Below are 11,060 nucleotides of genomic sequence, written 5' to 3'. Positions count from 1 at the left end.
CCGCCACGAGGCGGAACCTTGGCGGATCCAATCTAGGGCTCCGGCAGAGCTGTTCTGCCGGGGAAATTTCCCTCCCGGAGGGGGAAATCATCGCCATCGTCATCACCAACGCTTCTCTCATCGGGAGAGGGCAATCTCCATCAACATCTTCATTAGCACCATCCCCTCTCAAAACCCTAGTTCATCTCTTGTATCCAATTCTTGTCTCCAAGTCCGGGATTGGTGCTAGTAGGTTGCTAGTAGTGTTAATTACTCCTTGTAGTTGATGCTAGTTGGTTTAATTGGTGGAAGATCATATGTTCAGATCCTATATGCATATTAATACCCCTGTGATTATGAACATGAATATGCTTTATGAGTAGTTACGTTTGTTCCTGAGGACATGGGAGAAGTCTTGCTATTAGTAGTCATGTGAATTTGGTATTCGTTCGACATTTTGATGAGATGTATGTTTGTAACACCCCGTATGCAACTTGCCATATTCGTATTCCAACTCTTGCCATTTTCGGCTCTAAGTTATGATATTCCCTCGTGGTTGGGTTTTATCTTCATTTTGCATATTGTTCATGTCATGCACCTCATATCATGTCATCATGTGCATCGCATTTGCATACGTGTTCGTCTCATACATTCGAGCTTTTTCCCCGTTGTCCGTTTTGCATTCCGACACTCCTATGTTCTCCGGCGCCCCTTTTGCCTCTTTTCGTGTGTGGGTGCTAAAATTTCGCGGAATGGATCGAGATTTTCCAAGCGGCCTTGGTATACCACCGGTAGACCGCATGTCAAGTTTCGTGCCATTTGGAGTTCGTTTGATACTCCAACGGTTAACCGGGGAACCGTAAAGGCCTCGTGTGTGTTGCAGCCCAACACCCCTCCAAAGTGGCCCATAACCCATCCAAACCCCATCCATACTCTCGGCCGTTCGATCACGATCGCGTGGCCGAAAACCGCACCTCATTTGGACTCTCCTAGCTCCCTCTACCTATAAATATGTACACTCCTCTGAATTTTCGGGTCCAAACCCTAGCCTCTTCTTCCCCGCGGGCCCGTACCCCGTTACCGCCGCCCGCGGGCGACCCCGCCCGAGGCCGCCGCGCGCCTTCGTTGCCACCGCTCCTCCTCACCGCCGGGCGCCGCCGCGGCTTCACCGCGCCGCAGCGCCGCCCTCGCCGGCGCCGCCGCTCCTTCCGCCGCCTCGTCACTCCAGCACGTCGTCAGCGCCGCCACTCCTTCGTTCGCCGCGTCACCGCGTCGTGCCGGCGACCACTCCGGCCACCGACGTCTTCGGCAAGTCCCACTCCGGCAACCGCGACCTCCGATTCCGGTGAACCTCGGAATCCGCGCCCAGATCTAGACCCACTAGGGTTGACCCCTGTTTTTCCCTCTAAGTCTTTTATTTTTGCATCCTGTAGCATTTTTCATCATGTCATAACTCCGCATCTGTAGCTCCGTTTTGCGCGTGGAATACATCAAAATGTTCGTCAGGGTGTCCTCTTCATTTAGTTCCATTGCACCATGATTGTTTGAGTCCATCTTGATGCCCAAATTGTTATTGCAAGAATGCTACAAAATGTTAGTTCCTGATTCTTATCAGATCTTGAGCGATTTTTGCCATGATTATTGTGTGCTGCATATGAGCATGAGCCCTACATGTGTTTTGGGCTATGCCATGCCATCTTTACAGGGGTGTATTCCATGTATTCTTGTGATCAATGTGGTGACTAGCACAAGCATGCAAATTAGCTCTCGTGATGTTGCTGATTTCAGGGCCTTAGAATTTAACTAAGTCATTTTCCTGCTATTATTTTTATACCATGTATTCATGTTGCTACAGAGAGATCCATGCTTCTTTTGAGTATGTTCAGTAAGTATAATTTGGACATATGGTTGTGCTTTATCCATCCATGTCCCTGTTTGCATTTATTGAGCACGCTAGCATGACTCAATCTTGCTCTACTTTTGCTATAAAATGTTCTTGGCAGATTGTTTACGTGTTAATCAATTTTGTCAAGGTTGTTGTAGTTGATCCATGCATGCTATGAGATTGTTCTTCACATGTTAGCTTATTTCTCATGCCTTCTTGCTGGTAGTATGCTTAGTTTGTCATGTAATGCCTTGTGTTGAGTGCATCGAGCTCGCAAACGTGCCTTCGTAACTCTGTTTATGCCATGTCCAGTTTTTCTGCTAAGTCTGAATCTGTTAACGAAACTTGCTGTGTTTACATGGGTGCCATCATATCTTCTGATCCCTTTTGGCTTATGGTCCTTAGGGGACTTTTGTTATATGCTTTGATTAGATTCCTGCCATGCCTTTGTTTGCTATGTTCTGTTCCTTTAGCATGTTGTTATGTTGCTCTAAACATTGCTTCATGATGTTAATTCCTAACATGTTGTTATTTTCACTAAGTCTGTGATGCTGATATCTTTTGCACTTTTGCCATGCTTGTTTGAACCTGCTATTGTGTGATTTAGCCATAGCTCAGTGTTCATCTTTTGTCAAGCATCTTGAGTAGATATCTGCCATGTGCTTTGTTGCTATGTTAGAGTGCATTAGCTTAGTTTCTTGTTGCATTTTAGATGGCATCGTGCTGTTAATCGCAGAATTGTGCCATTATTGTTTTGCTTGCCATTTGCAAACCGTGCATCCTATTCCGGTGATCTTTATATCGATTTCGACCGAAATCAACTCATCTTTCTAGCAGCACACTTGGTTTGCCAAGTTGAGGCCTGGCTCAATCTTTTCCTTTTGGAGCACGCATATGCATTGCATAGCACATCCCGCATAAAATGCCATGTTTTGCATCATGTTGCTTGCGCATTGCACCATGGTTGATTATGGTTTCTTTTGCTTGTGTTCTTACATTGGTTAGAGCTAGGAGACGAGTTCGTGATCAAGGAACCCATTGAGTACGCTTACGAGGATCAAGCTTACATCAACTCGGAGAACTTTGCAGGCAAGATGACCATACCCTCGAAATCACTTCTATCTTTGCTTGCTAGTTGCTCGCTCTTTTGCTATGCCGTGATACCTACCACTTGCTATATCATGCCTCCCATATTGCCATGTCAAACCTCTAACCCACCTTGTCCTATCAAACCATTGTTTGGCTATGTTGCCGCTTTGCTCAGCCCCTCTTATAGCGTTGCTAGTTGCAGGTGATGATGGAGTTTGTTCCTTTTTGGAACATGATATTTGTTGGGATATCCTTACTATTATATATTGTTTACTTTAATGCACCTATATACTTGGTAAAGGGTGGAAGGATCGGCATTATGCTTGGTGTTTTGTTCCACTCTTGCCGCCCTAGTTTCCGTCATACCAGTGTTATGTTCCTTGATTTTGCATTCCTTACGCAGTTGGGTTATAATGGGAACCCCTTGACTGTTCGCCTTGAATAAAACTCCTCCAGCAAGGCCCAACCTTGGTTTTACCATTTGCCACCTAGCCTTTTTCCCTTGGGTTTTGTGGACTCAAGGGTCATATTTATTTTAACCCCCCAGGCCAGTGCTTCTCTAAGTGTTGGTCCAAACTGGGCGATGTCCGACGCCCCCTGGGCAACCAGGGTCTATGCCAACCCGACGTCTTGCCCATCCGATGTGCCCTGAGAATGAGATACGTGCAGCTCCTATCGGGATTTGTCGGCACATTCGGGTGGCTTTGCTGGTCTTGTTTTACCATTGTCGAAATGTCTTGTAACCGGGATTCCGAGTCTGATCGGGTTGTCCTGGGAGAAGGAATATCCTTCGTTGATTGTGAGAGCTTGTGATGGGCTAAGTTGGGACACCCCTGCAGGGTTTTGAACTTTCGAAAGCCGTGCCCGCGGTTATGGGCAGATGGGAATTTTCTTAATATCCAGTTGTAGAAAACCTGACACTTAACTTAATTAAAATGAATCAACAGCATGTGTAGCCATGATGGTCCCTTTTCGGTGGAGTCCGGGAAGAGAACACGGTCTCGTGTTATGCTTGAACGTAAGTAGTTCTAGGATCACTTCTTGATCTTATAGCTTCTTGACCGTGCTTTGCTTCTCTTCTCGCTCTCATTTGCATAAGATAGCCACCATATATGCTAGTGCTTGCTGCAGCTCCACCTCACTACCATTTCCTACCTATAGCTTAAATAGTCTTGATCGCGAGGGTGTGAGATTGCTGAGTCCCCGTGACTCACAGATTACTTCCAAAACCAGATGCAGGTACCGATAATGCCAGTCCAGGGCATGCAATCGAACTCAAGTGGGAGTTCGACGAGGATTCAAGACGTTACTATGTTTCCTTTCCAGATGATCAGTAGTGGAGCCCAGTTGGGGCGATTGGGGATCTATCGCATTTGGGGTTGTCTTTATTTTGGTTCCGTAGTCGGACCTTGTTTGTATTCTGGATGATGTAATGCTATATTTATGTATTGTGTGAAGTGGCGGTTGTAAGCCAACTCTTTATCCCTATCTTATTCAGTACATGGGATGTGTAAAGATTACCCCTCTTGCGACATGCCTACTATGCGGTTATGCCTCTAAGTCGTGCTCTGACTCGTGGGAGATATAGCCGCATTGTGGGTGTTACAAGCTGGTAATCAGAGCCTTACTCGACTTAGGAGCCCCCTGCTTGATCGAATCACTGGCGTTGTTGAGTCTAGAAAATGTTTTGAGTCTTATAGGATTATATATATATCGGAGAGTAGGATCCTTTTTACTCCTCAGTCCCTTCGTCGCTCTGGTGAGGCCTCCTGACGTAGAGTTTTGACTCTTCTCTTCTCAAATTTCATGAAAAAAAATTAGGATCACGCGGGTATCTTGGAATCGTTCCGATGGTTTTGTGACGAGAACATTGTTCTTGGTGTCTCCTGACATTTAGGGGTTGTGGAAGTGTCCCGGGGAGTTGAGCTCCGAGGTGTTGTCGTCACAATTTTATCGTTGCAGTTCTGGAATACCTGAGTTCGCCGACATCGAAAATCTCCTTTATGCAGTTGTTGGTGAGATAACCTCGACGCCACCCAGTACTGGGGCGGGAGTTCGGGAATATTGCCATAACTCGTATAACGGATGCTTTTCGAAGGTTGAGGTAAATGATTTCCGAAGGTTTCTTGGTTATGTGTTGAAGGATGGATACAGCTGGATGTAGGATTTGCTAGTTTTGGGTGACATATTATGCTTCCCCTATATCCCCAACACCTGATTGCATAACCAGAAAGTTCGGGAGTTTCATAGGTGGGAATTCATGTAGCTCTAGTATTTCTTCCCACAGATATTTGGTTTGTGATTGGGTAATCCTTACCAATTATTTGTTCATATCCGTACCTTGTTGTTTTATTCATCTACCTCTATCTAAGTGGCTTCTCAATTTATGGAAGTGTGATCATTTAATTTGGAATTCATTCGTTCATTCTTGTTCAAATGTTAAGGCTATATGTTGCAATTTCGTTCCATTTGATTCAGCTTGAATATATGTCTTTCAAGATGCTAACGGATGTCATCCTCTTTAGGATGGCTCCTCCAACGCGTCAGAATCCGGAACCACCGCCACCTTCGGAGGCATGGCAAGCTGTCATGGCCGCTACCAACGCCAACACGCAGATGCTTATGCAACTCTTGCAAGAGCGCAACCAAGGAAATCAAGGCCATGGCAACAATCAAGCTCAGTTTGCTACCCTCAACCAGTTCCTCGCAATTCAGCCGAAGTCCTTCAGTAACTATGTCGAGGCCACAAACGCTGACGATTGGCTCATGGATATCTGCAAACATTTTGAGTGTAGCAACATCAGGCCTGAGGACTTTGTCAAGTTTGCTTCGTTCCAACTCAAAGACCAAGCTGCTGAGTAGTTTCAACAATACAAAGATTCCAGAGGAGGTCGTGCGATTACCTGGGATGATTTCCGCCGAGACTTCAAAGCTCACCACATTCCTCAAAGTGTTGTTGAGAGTAAGCGTGAGGAGTTCCACAACCTGAAGCAAGGCAGCTTGTCTGTTTACCAATACAACATCCTATTCCAGAGGCTCGCTCGCTTCGCCAAGCAAGACGTCCCCGATGAGAAGAGCATGATTTATCAATTCAGAGGTGGCCTCAGAGAAGATCTGCAACTAGCTCTCGTGCTTTTTGAGCCGAAATAGTATGATGAGTTCTACAACATGGCACTAAAGCAAGAGGCTGCTCAGCTCAAGAGGCTGCGATGCTTCTAAGAAGAGAGTCAGGGATGCAACTCATTCTTCTTCTTCAACTCAAGTGGCAGCTAAGCAGCAAAAGTACTGGTTGCCTCCTCCTCCTCCGTTCCGTCAGCCTTACTAGCAGAAGAGTAAAGGTGGCAATGGATCTTCCCACCCACCCAACCCAGGCTATCAGAACAAACCGCGGTCTCATGCTCCAAGGTCAAGTGCTCCTTATCACCATCCGCTCTCAGAGGTTACGTGCAACAAGTGTCAGCAGAAGGGTCACTATGCAAACAAATGCTTCAACTAGAGGCGCCTTCCGCCTCCTCCTCCTGTGAGATCTGCCAGCAATGCAGTGGTCAACCATAATCCCAAGTCCGCAAAGGTCAACTTGATGAACGCAGCTCAGGCAGAGGACTCTTCAGAAGTGATCATGGGTAACCTTCCTGATAATGATATTCCTGCAAGAGTTCTTTTTGATATCGGTGCATCTTTGTCATTCATATCGAAGCCTTTTGCATCCATGCACGATTTGCATACTGTCGATTTGCCTAAGCCGATAGCGGTTTCCTCTCCGGGTTTGTTCATGAACACCAAAATGATGGCTCCGGATGTCTCTATTAAGATGGGAGATTATAAATTTCTGTCCTCTCCAATGGTTCTTGGTAACTCGGATATTGATCTAATTCTCGGCATGGACTGGCTTTCTAAGCACAGGGCTCAACTTGATAGTGCTGCCAGACAGATTCAATTGACACACTCGTCTGAGGATGTGATCGTCTTTGCTGCTCGTGATGATACCATTCGCCTGTTTTCTCTCAATGAGAAGGGCGAGTTAAATGCCATCTCTCAGATTCCAGTCGTTTGTGAATATCAAGACATCTTTCCAGAAGAGCTTCCAGGAATGCCTCCTCACCGGCCAGTTGAATTCGTCATCGATCTTGAGCCTGGCACGGAACCTGTTTGCAAACGTCCTTACAAGCTTGGACCAGAAGAGTTGAAGGAGCTGAAGAGACAACTCGATATACAAGAGCGCATGGGTCTGATCCGACCGAGTTCTTCTCCATGGGGTTGTGGTGTTCTTTTTGTCAAGAAGAAGGATGACACGGACCGACTTTGTGTCGTCTATTGTCCATTGAACAAGAAGACCATAAAGAACAAGTACCCACTTCCCAACATCAATGAGCTTTTCGAACAACTCAAGGGTGCTCAAGTATTCTCCAAGCTTGACCTCTGTATGGGCTATCATCAGATTCGCATTCGTGAACAAGATATCCCCAAGACAACATTCAGAACAAGCTATCGTTCTTATGAATACATTGTCATGTCTTTCGGCCTTGTCAATGCTCCTCCAACATTCTCTCGCATGATGAACTTCATCTTCAACCCTTACACAAATGATTTCATCTTGGTGTATCTCGATGATATTTTGGTCTTTTCCAAGAACAAGGAGGATCATGCCAAGCATTTGAGATTGGTGCTGGACAAACTCAGAGAACATCAGTTCTATGCGAAGTTTTCAAAGTGTGAGTTTTGGCTCGATGAGGTTCTCTACCTTGGGCATATCATCTCCGCCAAGGGCATAGCTGTTAATCCTGAGAAGGTGTCTGCAATTGTGAATTGAGAACCGCCTCAGAATGTGAAGCAGCTCCGCAGCTTTCTTGGGCTTGCAAGCTATTGTCGAAGATTCGTTGAGAATTTCTCTAAGATTGCAAAGCCTCTTTTCAACCTCCTCCAGAAGCATGTGAAGTATGTCCGGATGCCTGAGTGTGACGTCGCTTTCAACACCCTCAAAGAGAAGTTAGTCACAACTCCAGTTTTGACTCCTCCTGATGAACCCAAACCATTTGAGGTTTTCTGTGATGCTTCCCTTCAAGGTCTCGGTGCTGTGCTAATGCAAGATAAGAAAGTTGTGGCCTATACCTCTTGTCAGTTGAAGCCCAACGAAAAGAACTACCCCACTCATGACCTCGAGCTGGCGGCAGTTGTCCATGCTCTTTTAACATGGAGACATCTCTCGTTGGGAAGGTAAGTGGACATCTTCACTGATCATAAGAGTCTCAAGTACATCTTCACTCAACCCAACCTTAACCTTAGGCAGACTCGTTGGGTTGAAATGATTCCAGAGTATAATCCGAGTATCAAATATACTCCAGGCAAGGCCAATGTCATTGCTGACGCTTTGAGTAGGAAGGCTTACTGCAACAGTTTGATTCTCAAGCCCTTCCAACCGGATCTTTGTGAAGCTTTCCGCAAACTTAATCTCCAAGTTGTCCCTCAAGGATTCCTTGCCAACCTCCAAGTCTCTCCTACTTTGGAAGATCAGATTCGTGAGGCACAACTTCTTGATGCAATGGTGAAGAAGGTGAAGAATGGGATTTCCAAGAGCCAACCCAAGTACAAGTGCTATCGCCTTAATGACAAAGATACTCTATTCTTCGAGGATCGCATTGTTGTTCCTAAAGGTGACCTTCATAAAGTCAGTATGAACGAGGCTCACAATTCACTCCTATCTATTCATCCTGGAAGTACAAAGATGTACCATGACCTCAAGCAGTCGTATTGGTGGACTCGAATGAAGCGCGAGATTGCGCAGTTCGTGAATGAATGTGATGTCTGTAGAAGAGTGAAAGCAGAACACCAACGACCAGCTGGTCTCCTCCAACCTCTTGCTATTCCAGAATGGAAGTTTGACCATATTGAGATGGACTTCGTGATGGGATTCCCCAAGTCCAAGTGTGGTAATGATGCTATTTTTGTTTTCATCGACAAGCTTACAAAAGTGGCTCATTTTCTTCCTATCAAAGAATCTATCACAGCAGCTCAGTTGGCAGAGTTATATACCTCCAGGATTTTCTCCTTGCACGGCATTCCGCAGTTGATATCTTCAGATCATGGAAGCATCTTTAACTCTAAGTTCTGGGACTCCTTCCAGAAGGCTATGGGCACCAACATTCGCTTTAGGACACCCTTCCATCCTCAAACCAGTGGACAAGTCGAGCGAGTTAATCAAATTCTTGAAGATATGCTCAGGGCTTGTGTCATTTCCTTCGGTATGAAGTGGGAAGATTGTCTTCCATATGACGAGTTCTCCTACAACAACAGCTTCCAAGCGAGTCCGGGCAAGGCCCCATTAGAAATTCTCTATGGCAGAAAGTGTCGTACTCCTCTTAATTGGTCAGAGACCAGTGAACGCCAACTTCTTGGCAATGACTTAATCACAAAAGCTGAAGAAATGTGCAAAGTCATTCGTGAAAATCTCAAAGCCGCACAATCGCGCCAAAAGAGTTACTATGATAACAAGCATCATGATTTGGCTTTCGAGATAGGAGACCATGTCTACCTCCGCGTCTCTCCAATGAAAGGTACTCGTCGCTTCGGTATCAAAGGGAAGCTTGCCCCTAGATACGTGGGTACTTTCAAGATCATTGGAAAAAGAGGCGACCTCGCCTACCAACTTGAGCTTCCATCCAACTTTGCAAACATGCATGACGTGTTTCACGTGTCTTAGCTTCGCAAGTGTTTCAAGACTCCTGACCGCACCACCAACTTCGAAGAGATTGATCTCCAAGAAAACATGTCTTATCATGAGCATCCTGTTGCTATTCTTGAAGAAACCGAGCGTAAGACTCGCAACAAGTCTATCAAATTCCTGAAAGTGAAGTGGTCACACCATTCCCACCGAGAAGCCACCTGGGAACCCGAGGACCACCTCCGTTCTGAATATCCGAAGTTCTTTCAGTCCTAGATCTCGGGACGAGATCCTTTCATAGTGGTGGAGTGTTGTAACACCCTCCGTATGCAACTTGCCAAATTTGTATTCCAACTCTTACCATTTTCAGCTCTAAGTTATGATATTCCCTCGTGGTTGGGTTTTGTCTTTGTTTTGCATTTTGTCCATGTCATGCACCTCATATCATGTCATCATGTGCATCGCATTTGCATACATGTTCGTCTCATACATCCGAGCTTTTTCCCCGTTGTCCGTTCTGCATTCCGACACTCCTATGTCATCTGACGCCCCTTTTTCCTCTTTTCGTGTGCGGGTGCTAAACTTTCTCAGGATGGACCGAGATTTGCCAAGAGGCCTTGGTACACCACCGGTAGACCGCTTGTCAAGTTTCGTGCCATTTGGAGTTCGTTTGATACTCCAACGGTTAACCGGGGAACCGTAAAGGCCTCGTGTGTGTTGCAGCCCAACACCCCTCCAACGTGGCCCAAAACCCATCCAAACCCCCTCCATCCTCTCGGCCGTTCAGTCACGATCGCGTGGTCGAAAACCGCACCTCATTTGGACTCTCCTAGCTCCCTCTACCTATAAATATGTGCACTCCTCTGAATTTTCGGGTCCAAACCCTAGCCTCTTCTTCCCCGCGGGCCCGTACCCCGTCGCCGCCGCCCGCGAGCGACCCCGCCCGAGGCCGCCGCGCACCTCCGTCGCCACCGCGCCACCTCACCACCTGGCGTCGCCGCGCCGCCCTCGCCAGCGCCGCCGCTCCTTCCGCCGCCTCATCACCGCAGCACGTCGCCAGCGCCGCCGCTCCTTCCTCCGCCGCGCCACCGCGTCGTGCCGGCGACCACTCCGGCCACCGCTGTCCTCGACGTCTCCGGCAAGTCTCACTCCGGCCACCGCGACCTCCGATTTTGGCGAACCTCGGAATCTGCGCCCAGATCCAGATCCACTAGGGTTGACCCCTGTTTTTCCCTCTAAGTCTTTTATTTTTGCATCCTGTAGCATTTTTCATCATGTCATAACTCCGCATCCGTAGATCCATTTTGCGCGTGCAATATATCAAAATGTTCGTTAGGATGTCCTCTTCATTTTGTTCCATTGCACCATGCTTGTTTTGGTTCATCTTGATGCCCAAATTGTTGTTGCAAAAGTGCTATAAAATGTTAGTTCCTGATTCTTATCAGATCT

The sequence above is a fragment of the Triticum aestivum genome, chromosome 7A (genome assembly GCF_018294505.1).
Source record: "Triticum aestivum cultivar Chinese Spring chromosome 7A, IWGSC CS RefSeq v2.1, whole genome shotgun sequence".
Lineage (NCBI taxonomy): Eukaryota > Viridiplantae > Streptophyta > Magnoliopsida > Poales > Poaceae > Triticum > Triticum aestivum.
The sequence above is the reverse complement of the archived record's forward strand: the minus strand, read 5'-3'. Positions refer to the sequence as shown.